General features: G+C 42.1%; 1 protein-coding gene across 2 annotated transcripts in view; it reads right to left on the bottom strand.

The window, feature by feature from the left end:
- The window catches only part of dipk1c (divergent protein kinase domain 1C), a 124837-nt gene that overhangs the window by 42198 nt on the left and 64706 nt on the right, over positions 1-17933 (bottom strand). The window lies entirely within an intron of this gene.

Here is a 17933-nt window from a genome sequence, read left to right as displayed (position 1 = left end):
GTGTTAGCCAACTATAGATCAATTTCTAATCTTGAGAAAGTAGTCACAGAACAGCTGTGTGACTTTCTCCGTGATAATTTATTTGAGGAATTTCAGTCAGGATTTAGAGTGCATCATAGCACTGAGACAGCTCTAGTTAAAATTACAAATGATCCTCTTATTGTTTCAGGCAAAGGACTCATGTCTGTACTTGTTTTATTAGATCTCAGTGCGGCATTTGACACAATTGGCCATCAAATTCTGCTACAGAGACTGGATCACTTAATTGGTCTAAAAGGTTCTGCACAAAGCTGGTTTAAATCTTATTTACAGTGCATCCGGAAAGTATTCACAGCGCTTCACTTTTTCCACATTTTGTTATGTTTCAGCCTTATTCCAAAATGGATTATATTCATTTTTTTTCCTCAAAATTCTACACACAACACCCCATAATGACAACGTGAAAAAAGGTACAGATAATTCCTTTGACTTAATGCTTGGTTTGTGCTCTGACATGCACTGTCAACTGTGGGACCTTATATAGACAGGTGTGTGCCTTTCCAAATCATGTCCAATCAACTGAATTTACCACAGGTGGACTCCAGTTAAGCTGTAGAAACATCTCAAGGATGATCAGTGGAAACAGGATGCACCTGAGCTCAATTTTGAGCTTCATGGCAAAGGCTGTGAATACTTACGTACATGTGATTACTTAGTTTTTTTATTTTTAATAACTTTGCAAAAATCTAAAAAAAACTTTTATCACATTGTCATTATGGGGTGTTTAAGACTAGACTTAAGACTTCCTTTTTGATAAAGCTTATAGTTAGGGCTGACTCAGGCTTGCCTTGGACCAGCCCCTAGTTAGACTGACCTACGCCTAGTCTGCCGGGGGACCTCCTGTAATACACCTCCCCACACCGATCACTTTCTCTCCTCTCTCTCATCTTTGCCAACACTCATATCCTATTACTGCATCTCTACTGCATGTCACTAACTTGGCTTCTTCCCTGGAGCCTTTGTGCTCCACTGTCTCGCAGGTTAACTCATATCGCAGCGGTAACTGGATGGTGTGACGTGTGTGGTTGTGCTTCTGCCGTGGTCCTGCCTGATGCCTCCTACTGCTGCTTTTATTATTAGTCATTTTTCTACTGTCATTATACACATATGATTATTGTCACATACATATACTATCATATATCAACATATACCTACAACATACCATACCACAATAGCCGTAATTATTATTATAATATTATTGCTTAAATTAATGTTGTAAGCTATTATCATTACCGTCTGTCCTGCATCTCTCTCTGTATCTCTCTCTCTTTATGTATCATTTTGTCAACGGATTACTGTTAATTTATTATGTTGATCTGTTCTATACAACATCTATTGCGAGTCTGTCCGTCCTGGAAGAGGGATCCCTCCTCAATTGCTCTTCCTAAGGTTTCTACCATCCCCCCCAACCCCCCCCCCCCCCCATCTTCTTTCTTACCCCCTTCTCACATCCCTCCTTTTCCTTCTATTTCTTTCTTTTCTATCTTCCTTTAGTTTTCCCTTCTCTTCTTGGTCTCTGCTCTCCTACTTTCAGCCTCTTTACCTCTTCCTTTTTTGTTTCTTCCAAGTTTCCTTGTTTTTTGCCTTCTGTAATTTTACTGTTATTCTTCCTTTTGACCTTTTTTCCTGACTTCCTCCCATTGTTTCCCTTCCTCTTATGTCCCATCATTATTTCTCTTTCCCTTCTTTCATGTTCCCATCTTTTGTTTCCTTCTTACATTTGTCCTCCCATCTTTATTCCCTTCTTTTGAAACCAAAGTACTTTGACAGCTGATACCTGAGTACTTTTATCTGCTGATCCTTCATTCTACTTCAGTAAAAATGTGAATGCAGTACTTTAACATCTGTTATCAGTACTGTGATGTACTGATACTTTAACTTCAGTCATCAATGTGAGTTTTTCTTCAGCGAGTGGCCAGAGAAAGCTGAGCCGTCTCGTTTGCAGTGAAAGGCGGTCTTTGTTGTTCCGCTCTCAGTGTTACATTCCATAAAGTAAAAGCTCAAACACACAAGGAACATGAAAAAGTCTTAATGACATTCCTGTGTGTGCTTGAGACCTCAGCTGGCCAAGTGAGCAAGCAGCACAGCAGCAGAGGGGGAGAGAAAACGTTGTGTCTGAACTTGCTGAGTTTGTGAAGGGTTTTCAGGAATTAGTAGCCTGAAGCGTTTTACTAGAACTATTGGAGCAAATTAAAAATATTTTCTGGAGGTGCAGCAAAGCATTTTATGGCATCTGAAGGAGGATTCTCTTTTAATGAAAAGCAACTGATGCTGATATTTGAAGCACACTGGGTGCGGCCTTGAGTCACTGAAATGACTTTTAGAGGCTAAATTTTTCTGGTTTTACTATTGTAGATTCATTCCTCAAAAGCTGCGGTAGCCTATATAGACGGAGAAAAGCTGATATCAAAGGATATGAACTATAATTTCTGTGACTCAAGTAGTTTATGTTTAGTTTAGTTAGTTTATTTTACTTTATTAATCCCCCTGAGGGTAAATTCAATGTTTTTACTCTTGCTTGTCAATTACACACAAGTCCGAAAGACACACACATGCACAAACAGGACCTATACATGGACAAAGTGGAGAGATGTCAGAGTGAGGGGGCTGCCCTTGGTGAGGTGCCCCAAGCGGTTGGGGGGTTCGGTGCCTTGCTCAAGGGCACCTCGGCAGTGCCCAGGAGGTGAACTGGCTCTCTTTCACAGTAGTTAGATAATTAATCAACTTCATATCTCAGCAGACACACAGCTACAGAGAGAGTAGATGCTACTTTAATGTCTTTGTGATAGTAAGTCTGAAACAGGATGCAGTGCATGGATGGAAGGGTTACATGGAAAATATTTTAATTCAATAATCACTAATAAGTTAGATAAAGTTTAAGAAAATTTGGCAGAATAATTAAATCTTTCCTAATATCCTTCTGTGGTGGTCCAGAGGTAGTGTCTGATGTTTCTGCCTCTGCTGCCACATTGATGATGTTCGTCTATTTCAAACAGCTTAAGTATTTCTGACAGCTTTTGTTTTTTCTCTTATCTTTTATGGTTCTTGGAAGTGTGTCTTGCCGCAACTTGGCTACAAGTGAAGCAAATAATGAAATGTCATGTTGTGTGACATGACATGTTTAACATGTCATGCTAATATTAGCACACTACATTGTTATTAAAGTAACGCCACTGAATTTCGGTTTCACGTGGGAAATAAACAATGGCCTCCCAGGTGAAAGTCCGGAGTCTGCTTGACTCATCCACCTCCATTCTGCTGGCGCAAAGGTGCTTCTGTGCATCAGAGCCAAAGTCCATTGACAAAGCAGCAATTTTTGAGACAGAGTGAGACTGGACTGGAAACACTGCACTCATGCTGCCATTACACTTACACTAAAAAGCTGCTGAAGAGTCTTTGAGCAACACACTGACTGAACTCCAATCATCTATAGAGCTGCTGTTCTGTAGCCAACCCCAACCTGTGAACTTTATGACACAAACTCAGGGCAAAAGAACAAGAAGTTTCAATAATGAGAAAATTATCAGCAGTTCTTTAACAGGCGTCAGCAAGTGATTTATCACTGGTGACAGGAGGTCAGAGGTCAAGTGCAGTAACGTACAGTGTGCCCACAAGCCTGCAGTGTAGATCAACACTCCAGCAGTGTTCCTGTTGTGCAGAGCCGCTGCAGAGCTCCAAGAACAATAGTGTGATTTTTACAAGCTGTGGGATGGATGAGGTGTGGGCTGAATGGCTTGTATTCACCGCTGCATGACTGCACACACATACATACACACAGTGTGGGTGGACCAGTTGACCTCAGGGTCGGTTCACTGGAAGTGTAGGCTGATCACACAGCTGGTGAGTCCAAAGCTACATATCACTGTTTCCCTGCTAATGTACACATACACATATAAATACATACCCTCTTCCACTAAACACACATAAACTCTTGTTATCCTTCATAACTAGCCAACAAGCAGGTGACTGCTGTTTTATAGCTGTGGACTCACTGAAGCACTGAACACTGAACAAGGCCAGTTAGTGGGCGACCGCACTGTCAGCAGCTCACACAGGCTTCAGTCTGTTTCATTGTGTTGGAACATGAAGGTGGAGCACAGGGGCGATTGCACTGAGACAACAAAGGAGGCTGAACTAACCCCTAAAATATCATAGAAGAAATGGTCAAATATGCACTATTGAATTTATATCAAAATAAGAATTTACATTGCATCAAACGTGCGCTAGGATGCTTTTAACATCATGATTATGATGTTCAAACGTCAGCTGTTTATCACCAGTTTTCAAAAGCAACCTCTCTGTCATACAAAACCCAAAACCAGTGAAGTTGGCACGTTGTGTAAACCGTAAATAAAAACAGAATACAATGATTTGCAAATCCTTTTCAACCTATATTCAATTGAATACACTGCAAAGACAAGTTACTTAATGTTCGAACAGGTAAACTTTGTAATTTTTTGCAAATATTAGCTCATTTGGAATTTGATGCCTGCAACATGTTTCAAAAAAGCTGGCACAAGTGGCAAAAAAGACTGAGAAAGTTGAGGAATGCTCATCAAACACTTATTTGGAACATCCCACAGGTGAACGGGCTAATTGGGAACAGGTGGGTACCATGATTGGGTATAAAAGCAGCTTCCCTGAAATGCTCAGTCATTCACAAACAAGGATGGGGCGAGGGTCACCACTTAGTGAACAAATGCGTGAGCTGATTGTCGAACAGTTTAAGAACAACATTCCTCAACGAGCTATTGCAAGAAATTTAGGGATTTCATCATCTACGGTCCGTAATATCGTCAAAAGGTTCAGAGAATCTGGAGAAATCACTGCACGTAAGCGACAAGGCCGAAAACCAACATTGAATGCCCGTGACCTTCGATCCCTCAGGCGGTACTGCATCAAAAACCGACATCAGTGTGTAAAGGACATCACCACATGGGCTCAGGAACACTTCAGAAAACCACTGTCAGTAACTACAGTTCGTCGCTACATCTGCAAGTGCAAGTTAAAACTCTACAATGCAAAGCGAAAGCCATTCATCAACAGCACCCAGAAACGCCGCCGGCTTCGCTGGGCCCGAGCTCATCTAAGATGGACTGATGCAAAGTGGAAAAGTGTTCTGTGGTCTGACGAGTCCACATTTCAAATTGTTTTTGGAAACTGTGGACGTCGTGTCCTCCGGACCAAAGAGGAAAAGAACCATCCGGACTGTTATAGGCGCAAAGTTCAAAAGCCAGCATCTGTGATGGTATGGGGGTGTATTAGTGCCCAAGGCATGGGCAACTTACACATATGTGAAGGCACCATTAATGCTGAAAGGTACATACAGGTTTTGGAGCAACATATGTTGCCATCCAAGCAACGTCTTTTTCATGGACGCCCCTGCTTATTTCAGCAAGACAATGCCAAGCCACATTCTGCACGTGTTACAACAGCATGGCTCCATGGCTCCATAGTAAAAGAGTGCGGGTACTAGACTGGCCTGCCTGTAGTCCAGACCTGTCTCCCATTGAAAATGTGTGGCGCATTATGAAGCGTAAAATACGACAACGGAGACCCCGGACTGTTGAACAACTTAAGCTGTACATCAAGCAAGAATGGGAAAGAGTTCCACCTGAAAAGCTTCAAAAATTGGTCTCCTCAGTTCCCAAACGTTTACTGAGTGTCGTTAAAAGGAAAGGCAATGTAACACAGTGGTAAAAAGGCCCCTGTGCCAACTTTTTTGCAATGTGTTGCTGCCTTTAAATTCTAAGTTAATGATTATTTGCAAAAAAAAAAAAAAAGTTTCTCAGTTTGAACATTAAACATCTTGTCTTTGCAGTGTATTCAATTGAATATAGGTTGAAAAGGATTTGCAAATCATTGTATTCTGTTTTTATCTACGATTTACATAACGTGCCAACTTCACTGGTTTTGGGTTTTGTACATTCTCATGTCAGCAGGGTGGACACGGAGTCTCCAAGCATTCCTATGAGACAGCCCTGAGCAGGTTTTTTCAAAGTGAGACGGTCATTGGATAAATGAGACAAAATCGTCACTTCCAGGGAGGCTCAGCTTCTCTGGGACCTAATGGAGCCGTAGGTGGGAGCGAACGCTCGGTGTATGCATGATGATTGGAGGAGATGCGATTGACAGCACTTTGGAAATACACACCGGCATTGTTGCATTTCGAGCTCAGTCCCATGCGGATATTTGCGAGTGGAGTCTTCTGACAGAGTGCTGTCTGGAGTTCCTTATTTCCATAAGCCATATAGCTCATTTTCACTGTTTGTACAGTACACACATAACACACACTGTAAATAAAGACATAAATGTTACGTTATTGAGTTTGTACCCTGTTTAGTGTCGTTAGTTAGTTTATTTGTTTGTTGAATCACAAAGCTGTAGTTGTGTTGTATGTGTGCAGTTGGTATGACAGGGTCACAGACCATTTTCTGCAAAAGGAGCGGAGGGCAGAATTCATACATAAATAAATGTGTGTTTCAGAAATTTGTTACGTTTGTTACCTGTGCCAGTGTTAAGGTGCTGCTCCTTTCAGGGAAACTTATTTTGAGAGAAAATCAGTTCAGTTGTTTAAACCCATCTGAAAATGTTTGAGGTGTGTTTTGCTGTGGTTCTATGGCATGAGTGTTGTTGAAAAATGGCTTCAATTAAATGTTGCTTTTATAAGTTACTGCCTCGCTTCAATATGACAAAATTTATGATGTACAGAGGGGGTCATCCCTATGTTTCCAGGGTTCTATGTTTCCTGGGTTCTATGTTCCCCACTTAACCCTGCAAAAAAGGTTCTATGTTCCCCGCTTACACAAAAAGGGTTCTATGTATCCCGCTTGGTTGAACGGGCAACATAGAACCCGGGAAACACAGAACCAACCTTGCACATTGCACACTCGAACGTTAGCTAACGTTAATGCCCCTGCTATGGCGCTGTTGGCTCAAGCTCCATCTCCATCGTTAGCAACACCAGCAGCCTTAGCCCATCGACCAACGCCGCGGCCAAACAGGTCGGTTATTTTGGAGCACTTTGCTGCCTCTTCTTGTAAAGATTTTAAAAATTTTATTTGAGTATTTTCCGCGCCACCCTTTCTTTTTTACTGGCTTTATCCATGTTTTCTGTCTTTTTCCTGTCTCAGTAGCTAGCACTAACGGTCAAACTAGCTTGGTCTGCCATGAGTAATGACTGATGACTGCGGCTGAGCCAATCAGATTTCAAGAAAAACGAGGGCCTCTTTTGTATTGGAAGAGGCCGCTCTTCCTCAAGCACCAAAACATAAGACTGACACCTACTTTCCCTCTGAACATCTCACAGCAAACAAACATCATGGGAGGGACGTGCATTGCAGTAGGCCTACTGACAGCTAGTAACTAGCTTAACATTCATTCACTAGTCATTTTTTTTCTTTCTTTCTTTGACCACTGGGCTGGCCCCACCGGCCCATCGGGATTCTTCCCGAACGTTCCTGATGGCCAATCTGCCATTGCCTGCACACAAGGATACAATACATTTGTTATGATGTAGCTGATACATTGAAGCTTTAAGTTTCAACAACTTTGTGGTTAATGTGTGGTTATGTTTAGGCACAAAACCACTTGGTTATGGTTGGGAAAAGATCATGTTTGGCCTAAAATACCCATCATCAATCTATAACTAACTTTAACGTTTCACTTTCAATTTACACAACAGAACCAATGAAGTTTAACTTTGGTAGTTTTCTTATTTGCCAGCAGATGAAGTGGAAACATTCATCACTTTGGACAGGAGTTGCTGCCAAATAAACAATAAAAGACCTACAAACACTAAGCTCCTTCCATGTGATTAGAAAGTTAAACAGAATTCATGACAATCAACATTTATGCCTTGTGAGGGAAATTCTCCTCTCTGAAGAAATGACGGATTCGATGTGAGGACTCAAGTCTCTGATGTGTGCAGCATGGAGAGAAGACCCAAATGTTCTCTGACAACCTTCAGAATGTACAGACTTTTATACCAAATTGAAGCTCTGACCCCAGGTTGCACTCACCAGCTACATTCTTAAAGGAGAGTGTTCCCCATAAAACAGGTTTATCAATACAGGAAACTTCCCCCTACCAAATGTAAGATCATGACCTCAAAATGTAGAGAGCTGCCCCCCAATAAAGTTTCCTGGATAATTCCCACAGCCTACAGCAGCTTATTATTTTGTAATTCATTTTCTGATGGTGAATATTGCACCTTTAAAGCTGCCTCTGCTGCAGGCTCCAAACCATTTAGTGGCAACAGAGTTAACAATCACTGTGTTGCTCAACCAACAGACTCCTGGTTAAAGCATGACACTGGGCCCTGACACCGTCACAGTGAAGAGCTCTGAGAGGCACTGTGGTTGAACAGAAACAGCATAATACTGAGACGCAGAGTGTCAGGACGCTTATCTTGTCCCTGAAGGTACAAACTCCTCACACTGTGCAAAATGGTAAAAAAAATCCAATAAAAACCAAACTGTCTAGTGCCAACAAACCTGCAGTCAAACACACACACAGATATTTATCAGCTGCCATTTCTCCCTGCAGGGTTCATATTTAGAGTTAAAAAAAAGCATAATAACAGTGATTAAAGAAGCATGTTTGAAGGCTGTTTCTCTGGCAGTGAAAATAGAAATAAAATACAGCTGCAGAATCAAAATGTTAGTAGATTTATATTCACAGAAGTAGTGCATGCAAAGTTATGAGCCCAGTGATGTTGTTTCAGAAGTTTATCTACCAAGATAAAATGCCAATAAGATATTAACTCATTGATCAAACTCAAAATTAACCATCTCTGAACACTGAGGTGGTTTTGCATAACTCACAGTCAATTAAAAACTGCTGACAGTTTTCAGAACTTTCTTTCCTCCAGTCAGCAGCTGGATTCAGTTCATTCATTTCTATGAAAAGCAAGATGCAGAATTTTCTACTGATTTCTTCAGTCAATTGTCTTCTTAATTGTCACATTTATTGTTGTGATGTAGCTGTGAGCTGTGACTGTTTTGGAAACTGTACTTTCTTGTGAAAAGGCTGCTGAAGGTCCTGCTTCCCAATATTAGCAGTTTTTTTGTGTTCAGTGTCCAGTGTGTAGGACTTAGAGGGATATATGAGCAGAAACTGAAAATAATAATTATTTTTTTGTGTATAATCAAATGAAAATAAGAATCGTTGTGTTTTTGTTACCGTAGAGTGAGCCGCTTATGTGTACATAGGGAGCGGGTCCTTGTCTACAGAGATTGCCATGTTGCACCGCCATGTCTCTACAGTAACCCAGAATGGACAAACCAAACACTGGCTCCAGACAGGTACATTCACATTTTTGTGTTGGCCACCCGTAGCTAGAAGTCCTTCCACGACAAGAGCATCGAAAAGAAACATTTTTCAACATGAAAGTGCTTTTTCAGTTTTTTTCCGCAGTTTAAATCAGGTGGTCTGTTTGTTTTGCAGAAGAGGAGACCTCTCTGGATAATTCGACTCCCAGTTAAAACCTCCTGAAGCTCTATTACTATAAGGTCATGCATGAGGATGTCGGTGCACACAGATGCAGCAGCTTCTCCAGGTCCTGTTAACAGTGCTAGTTTTTGAGTTAATGTTAGTTGTGATTGTACACATCTGACATACAATCATGAGACCCTTTACACATCCGGCTGGGAATAAAACACAACTATAGACAGAGCTAGCAAAAGACCTGCAGAGTGTAGGATTACTGCAAGGCCCTGTTACCACCACCCTCGAGCCTGTCACAGCAGCCTGGGGGAGGAGGTGCTGTAAGCTGTGTGCAAGGAGGGGGAAGCGGGGCAAGTGGTCAAGGATCCTAGCTAGGCTAAAGGCTAACCCCAGCCGACCAGCGCTCTCATCAGTCTTGCTAGTGTTGGGAATAGAATGATTTTATGTGTTTTACTATAAGTTGTGTTTCACTAGGCCTATATACGTTTTAGATGTGTGAACAATGAGAATACTGAGATGATTTCAGCTGATCTGAATGTGTTTGTTTTGCAGAAGTGGAGAAGTACAGGAGAGAAAGAGACATGAAGTCTGAGGAGCACATACCGCAATGCTTAGATAATTAGTTTCATATATGGTAAAAAGAATAGAAAGTGATGTACAGATAGTAAGGTACAGCACGTGTAGGGAGTTGTGTTGTTCTCTTGTCTTTCAAAACAGGAACCACGCCCCCACCGCCAGCGGGAAGGAGTCAGATTAACACGAGGCAGGGGCGTGGTGTGGTGAAGGAGGAAGTGGAACTGCCAATGAGAAGAGGACAACGCCTTGCGTGCACAATGACACTCTGTTACGCTCAAATATACTGGGTCAGGGAAAGGACAGGAGGTCAGACTTCGTGAACTGACACACCTTTGTTGTTCGTCAGGGACGTGAAGTTGAGACCCAGAGCTCTGTAATTTTATTCCTTTACTGCTTAATAAACTACATTAACTGAGACCGAATATCTTCTCCTATTGCTTCATTAAAGAACACGCAGGACTGAGCTCACACATAGCACATTGGAGAGTAGGATGAGCCCCTAGTCCATCACTAGCCAATGTTTGCTATCTTAACAACAAACTGGATTACCTGAGCTTTAAACTAACCACCCAGCCTGATACCAGGGATTGTGTGCGTTTCACTGAAACATGGCTGCATGACATCCAGGACACCGTGATCCAGCTACATAGGCTAACACTGTTTGGAATGAACAGGAATCCTGCAACCAGTGTTGGGTAAGGGTTACTTTAAAAGTAATCAAAGTATGTTACTGCATTACTTTTTAAAAAAGTAACCAGTTACTTTACTGCGTTACTCCCTGAGTAAAGTAACTCAATGACTTTAAAAGTACTTCCAACGTTACTCCCTGAGAAAAGTAACTCAAGCACTTTTAAAGTACTTTTGAGTATTCTACATTTCCTATTGGGCAATGTACATTTTTTTGTCTCCAAAATTAAAGTTATGGACCACTTGCCCTTCACTGAGATCCAATTCTCCCATCACAGCCGTCACTTTGACCAGTAGAAACACAGAACCATCTGCTGCCGTAGACAACTGTATGACAACAACACCCCAGCGTTTTAAATATTTCCTCTAGGGATGTTACCACACAGAGTAAAAGGGGGAAATGATGGTGTGAAACAGCAGAGGCACTTTGTCAACCCGCTGAGTTAACGTTACTGTCATTAGCATCAAGCTAGCAAACAATGGTACATCCTCACAGTCGGACATAAAGTAATAACATTAACAAATAGCGGCGGGGCTTTTACTCACCACAACTGCAGAGGCTACCAGCTTCATTTGAAACAAACTACATTATAGATGGTCCGTTATTTATTAATCCCTCTGTGTGTTTATATATTTACTTTTTATCCGTTCCGTTGTCTTTGTAAAGTTAACATATCGCACCGTCATTTCAAACTCAACACTTGTTTCAAATTAAAAGCCCCTTATAACCTCTAAATAGGCTTTTATTCTGAAACATTTGTCAGAACTTCCTGTGGAAGATACAATAGCTTGATAGTTTACGTATGGCGCTTCAAATGTAGCTCCTGCCATCTGCTGATGCTTTTAGGTGACTACAACAACATGTCGGCTGGCACATGAACACAGTTCTGACTCAAATAATAGTGAAATAAAAATAGGACAAGAATAACCCGATGACATCACACATGCCGTGAAAGACGACTGGGGATAATTGGTGAGTACCAGCATGTAGCATGTACCAGGCATAATGCAAGTCCTGAGTCTGAAATATGTCTGTCAGCGAGTCCTGCTCCACCTATTTAGACTCCACTGTATAGACAACGGCAGCATTTCTCGACCACGTAGCGAGCCACAAGCTCTGTGGCTTCTTTCAGACTGATAGGTTTAACGTTATCTCCGTTATTAGAACCAAACGACAGCTGTTGCTTTTTTCGGAGCTGAAGGACCAGCGTTCTAAAAGTATTTGATTACTCAGACAGCAAACTAACTTGTTACTGCAAAAAGTAATCAAAGTACTCTAACACGTTACTTTGTAACGCATTATACCCAACTCTGCCCGCAACCTCCAATAAGACCCGCGGTGGTGGGCTTTGTGTTCACATCAATAAATACTGGTGTGTGAATTCAACGACAGTCCCTGCCCTTTGTTCACTGCAGCTGGAGTTTTTAGTGGTGAGGTGCAGGCCATTCTATTTACCAAGGGAATTCACCGCTTTTACTGTTGTGGCAATGTATATGCCTCCCAGCACTAATGCTAATGAGGTACTAAGGGAGCTCTACAGTGGCATCAGTGAGCAACAAACAGCCCACACTAACCCGCAATTTCCACATACTCTATCTGCACCGCGCTGCGCAGCGCCATGGATCTGGAGCGACCGACAGCGCGCACCCTCGCCTACTGGATGTGTTTCTGGAGCGCCGCGCCATGTAGCAGAGTCACAAGCTCACCTGGGAACTGTGATATCACGCGATAAAAAGCACCAAGGATGTGTGGTGTCATACAAAATACTATGGTTTCCATTTCAACTATGAGTTCCTCCTCGTCCATCTTTCCTCGGACCCTCGCACTGACTGACAACTTGTGCGACAGGATGTGATGTGATTCTTTTTTAAATGAGAGTTTACAATCCGTAGTTCATGCATTGTGTTGTAGTTTGAAATTTTCCGGTTTGGTGCGTTCTGAGCTAAGTGGCTTGACGTGCTATGGACGTGCAGTCACTGAAAAATAGACCTGGGCGCTTCTGGGATGCTCCAGAGATGCTGACTGGATACATAGAGAGGTGTACTGAGAATATCACTTGTTTAAAGCCTGCAACTGCACGAGCCAACCAGAAGCCATGGTTTACAGCTGAGGTCAGTAAACTGCTGAGGGCACAGGATGCTGCCTTCTGATCAGGGGATGGAGAGACTCTCAGATCATCGAGAGCTGAGCTATCCCAGGTCATCAGACAAGCAAAATGCCAGTATGCACATAAGATCCAGAATCACTTCTGTGATACTAAGGACACCAGGCATATGTGGCAAGGCATTCAAACCGTAACAGACTACAAAACCACTCAACAGGTTAACAACAGTGAAGTGCATCTCCCTGCCACATTAAAAAGCTTCTATGTACGATTTGAATTCCAGAATGACACACTGGCATGCAAGAACCTGTGACTACCTGGACAGCAGACACTCTGTCTGGACTGAGGCGAGGAGAGGAGGACCCTATCCAGAGTAAACCCACACAAAGCTTCAGGACCAGACAACATACCACCGTGTGCTCAGAGACTGCACTAACCAGCTAACTGATGTCCTATCAGACATCTTCAACATCTCCCTGATCCAGGCTATTGTGCCCACAGGCTTCAAAAAGGTCACCATCATTCCAGTACCAAAAAAGCAGATTGTGACATGTCTCGAAGACTACTGCCCTATTGCACTCACTCCCATTATGATGAAGCGCTTTGAGCGGCTAGTCATGGGACATAGCAAATCTTCACTGGACCCTCTCCAATTTGCATACTGCACGAATGGCTCCACAGACGACGCCATTTTCTACACCATGCATTCTGTACTGTCTCAGCTGGACAACAAGAACACCTATGCCAGAATGCTATTTATTCACTTTCCATAATTGGATTTTGGACTTTCTGACACAGAGAATGCAGTCAGTGTGCACTGGCAACAGGACATCAGGCACCATCACACTGCGCAACAGGCACCCCCCAAGGCTGTGTTCTCAGCCCACTGCTGTTCACGCTGCTAACTCATGACTACTCTACCAAAACAAACTCCAATCACATTATTAAATCTGCTGATGATTGGTAATCAGGTATCATATTTAATCTTCTGATGTGGGCCTCATCAGCAATAACAATTTAACATCATACAGAGAGGAGGTACAACAACTGGTGAGCTGGTGCAGAGGCATCCATGTTTTCACAGACATGGATGTAATCTGCAACTGCAACTTGACTGGTTCGTGGAGGCATACAACCTCAGGGTGGTAAGTCTAGTTTTTAGTTTAGAATTTCATGGGTGCTCTGATAGGGGAGCTCCGTCTACAGACAGATTACCATAAAAAATGTATGACTTGTTCCATTACAGTCTGTTTATTTTTACTGCTAACAAAGGCCCAGAGGTGATGTTTCCCGAAACCGGTATTAAACAGGCCCTAGGGCTAAATAATTAAAGACCATAGCATTATTTAGCTTTGATGTTACCAGTTCTTAATTCAAAGGCAGTAAACGACAGTACTTTTTTAATACACCTGTTTGCAAAGGGTTAATAATCATGACCAGGATGCACCATATATATATATATATATATATATATATGTACTGTTTATATATATAGAAATGTATAAAATATATGTATATACAGTACAGGCCAAAAGTTTGGACACACCTTCTCATTCAATGCGTTTTCTTTATTTTCATGACTATTTACATTGTAGATTCTCACTGAAGGCATCAAAACTATGAATGAACACATGTGGAGTTGTGTTGTGCAGAAGTCAGGTTAATACACAGCCGACAGCCCTATTGGACAACTGTTAAAATTCATATTATGGCAAGAACCAATCAGCTAACTAAAGAAAAACGAGTGGCCATCATCACTTTAAGAAATGAAGGTCAGTCAGTCCGGAAAATTGCAAAAACTTTAAATGTGTCCCCAAGTGGAGTCGCAAAAACCATCAAGCGCTACAACGAAACTGGCACACATGAGGACCGACCCAGGAAAGGAAGACCAAGAGTCACCTCTGCTTCTGAGGATAAGTTCATCCGAGTCACCAGCCTCAGAAATCACAAGTTAACAGCAGCTCAGATCAGAGACCAGATGAATGCCACACAGAGTTCTAGCAGCAGACCCATCTCTAGAACAACTGTTAAGAGGAGACTGCGCGAATCAGGCCTTCATGGTCAAATAGCTGCTAGGAAACCACTGCTAAGGAGAGGCAACAAGCAGAAGAGATTTGTTTGGGCCAAGAAACACAAGGAATGGACATTAGACCAGTGGAAATCTGTGCTTTGGTCTGATGAGTCCAAATTTGAGATCTTTGGTTCCAACCGCTGTGTCTTTGTGAGACGCAGAAAAGGTGAACGGATGGATTCCACATGCCTGGTTCCCACTGTGAAGCATGGAGGAGGAGGTGTGATGGTGTGGGGGTGTTTTGCTGGTGACACTGTTGGGGATTTATTCAAAATTGAAGGCACACTGAACCAGCATGGCTACCACAGCATCCTGCAGCGACATGCCATCCCATCTGGTTTGCGTTTAGTTGGACGATCATTTATTTTCCACCAGGACAATGACCCCAAACACATCTCCAGGCTGTGTAAGGGCTATTTGACCAAGAAGGAGAGTGATGGAGTGCTGCGGCAGATGACCTGGCCTCCACAGTCACCGGACCTGAACCCAATCGAGATGGTTTGGGGTGAGCTGGACCGCAGAGTGAAGGCAAAGGGGCCAACAAGTGCTAAACACCTCTGGGAACTCCTTCAAGACTGTTGGAAAACCATTTCAGGTGACTACCTCCTGAAGCTCATGGAGAGAATGCCAAGAGTGTGCAAAGCAGTAATCAGAGCAAAGGGTGGCTATTTTGAAGAAACTAGAATATAAAACATGTTTTCAGTTATTTCACCTTTTTTTGTTAAGTACATAACTCCACATGTGTTCATTCATAGTTTTGATGCCTTCAGTGAGAATCTACAATGTAAATAGTCATGAAAATAAAGAAAACGCATTGAATGAGAAGGTGTGTCCAAACTTTTGGCCTGTACTGTATATATATATATATATATATATATGTACAGCCTGGTCACCTGTAAAAACAACTTTTCTTACCAGCACCTACGTAGTTACAGATTAACAGAAGAACATCATGAGCCTCTCTAAGCAGTGACTGAGCTCTAAAAAACTGTAGAATGACTCTACAGTATGTACTCTGTAGTAGTCTTTATGATATACTGTTTTCTTCATTTAGTCAACATCCATATATGTTTACCTTTTTATACGACACATTACACATTACATTACAATCAAACTGTGACTTTGGGATGCTGCTGCCAATTAAACTTCAGAAACAAAGAAAACTTGTGTACAGAATGGATGAGCAGAACATATGTAATGGACCTGATCTCACAGAAATATGTGAAATGACCACTACCTCTTAAGACCGCATTCCGTGTTGGCAGCACTTAATGGGTTGAAATTACGTGCTGGTACCATGGAAACAATGCCAATGTAAAGTCAATTAGGATCCACTGTCGTGGTGGACACACAGATTCCCTGATTCAACAACATGACGTCAACCTCGTTTTCCTCAATGATACCTTTAACATTTCTGTATACACACAAAAACACGGAAGTGTCCTTGATAACTCAACAGTATGATAGGTTAATATCAAGGCCATAAAAAAAAAGTATTTTGCCAGCTTTTGATAGCGTAGGGCTATAAGAGCATTGTGCTGTGGGGTGATGTGGCGCGTTCGACTACTGTTTTGTACTGTCTGTTGTCTGTGGGCATCATTCCATTTCAAATTACCGTCCGTCTGCCGCAACCAAATCCAAACGCCACTATCTCTGTTAAGAAATTAAGAAAAGATTGTTTGATTGTGAGTGTGTGTGTGTGTGTGTGTGTGTGTGTGTGTGTGTGTGTGTGTGTGTGTGCACGCGCATCAAATCTTGTACAATGGCAATATAAACAGGATGAAGACGGGATTTCTGGAGTATTATCAATCAATCAATCAATCTTTATTTATAGAGGACTTATCATACAATAAAATGTAGCACAAAGTGCTTTACATGTTAAAAACAGAGCCCCTCCATCCCCACCAGATACCCCACAGACCCCCTCACCCCCTCTGTTACTACCTCTTGTGGTGGATTAAAGGTGGGACAAGTCTATCCCCCATATCGCAATTGTACCTTATATACCACACGGCAAGGCAAAATAATGGCGTGATATTCCCACCCTGAACAGACAGTGTAAAGGGGGCTACTGAGACCTTTGAAAATGCGTCTTAAAGTCTCTGCAGATTGTTTCTTATAGAAATGCACAGAAAGGTAATGTGATATAAAATGTTGATGGTTTCACTGGTTTAGTGCTTTAAAAACAGGAATGACAGGAACATTTATAGACTGTTTTAAAAGACTTCCTGTAAGAAGTTAAAGCTGTCTCACACAGACCAGCTGCTCATCACACAGCTGCAGGTCGTAGTTTTAGCGTCCTACAGCGCAACTGAATATTTGATGAGTCGTATAATAGTTTGACACAGTGATGCAGTTAGAGAGCTGAAGCTGCTTTGTGCTAAGTCGTGTTTTGGCTGCGGGCTTTAAATCCTGTCAAAACTCACATTCATTCTCACAGAGATGGAGCTGTGAGAGAGCGTGATGCATGCAAATACACACACATACCTACAGTGACTGCAGACAATAGGCTGATTCTGAGGAGAGCATGATGTGTATCTGCTCTGTGGTTAACTCACAACAGAGTTTCAGCTGATGGTGGCATGCAACATATCCTTTAAAACCCACAAGCTGATTTTGATCTACGAGGTTCATGCAAATATACAAACACACAACACTGGTAGTACGGCTCTGGTGTACCGAGTATCAAAACTGTCAAGTATTACAAGCTGGCATCAAATATCAGATTCTTATTGGTCATTGAGTTTTCTTTCATTTCCATTATGTAACATTGTTAAAATTGTAAGTGCTATATCGTAGGCAACTAGACTTGCTTGCGTTTCTTGAAGACGTTTAGCCTCTCATCCAAGAAGCTTCGGTAACACTTCATAAGTCAACCCGTGTTTTAGAGTGTACCTCTCGCCCACTTTCCCGGGAGTTAGCGTATAACTCCCAGGAACTTACATGTACTTTCCCGGGAGTTAGAGCATAATTCCTCCCAGTCACTTACCACATACTTTCCCAGGAGT

This window comes from Epinephelus lanceolatus, chromosome 20 (assembly GCF_041903045.1).
Source record: "Epinephelus lanceolatus isolate andai-2023 chromosome 20, ASM4190304v1, whole genome shotgun sequence".
In the NCBI taxonomy this organism is placed as follows: Eukaryota; Metazoa; Chordata; class Actinopteri; order Perciformes; family Serranidae; genus Epinephelus; species Epinephelus lanceolatus.
This window is presented reverse-complemented; position numbering and strand designations above follow the sequence as displayed.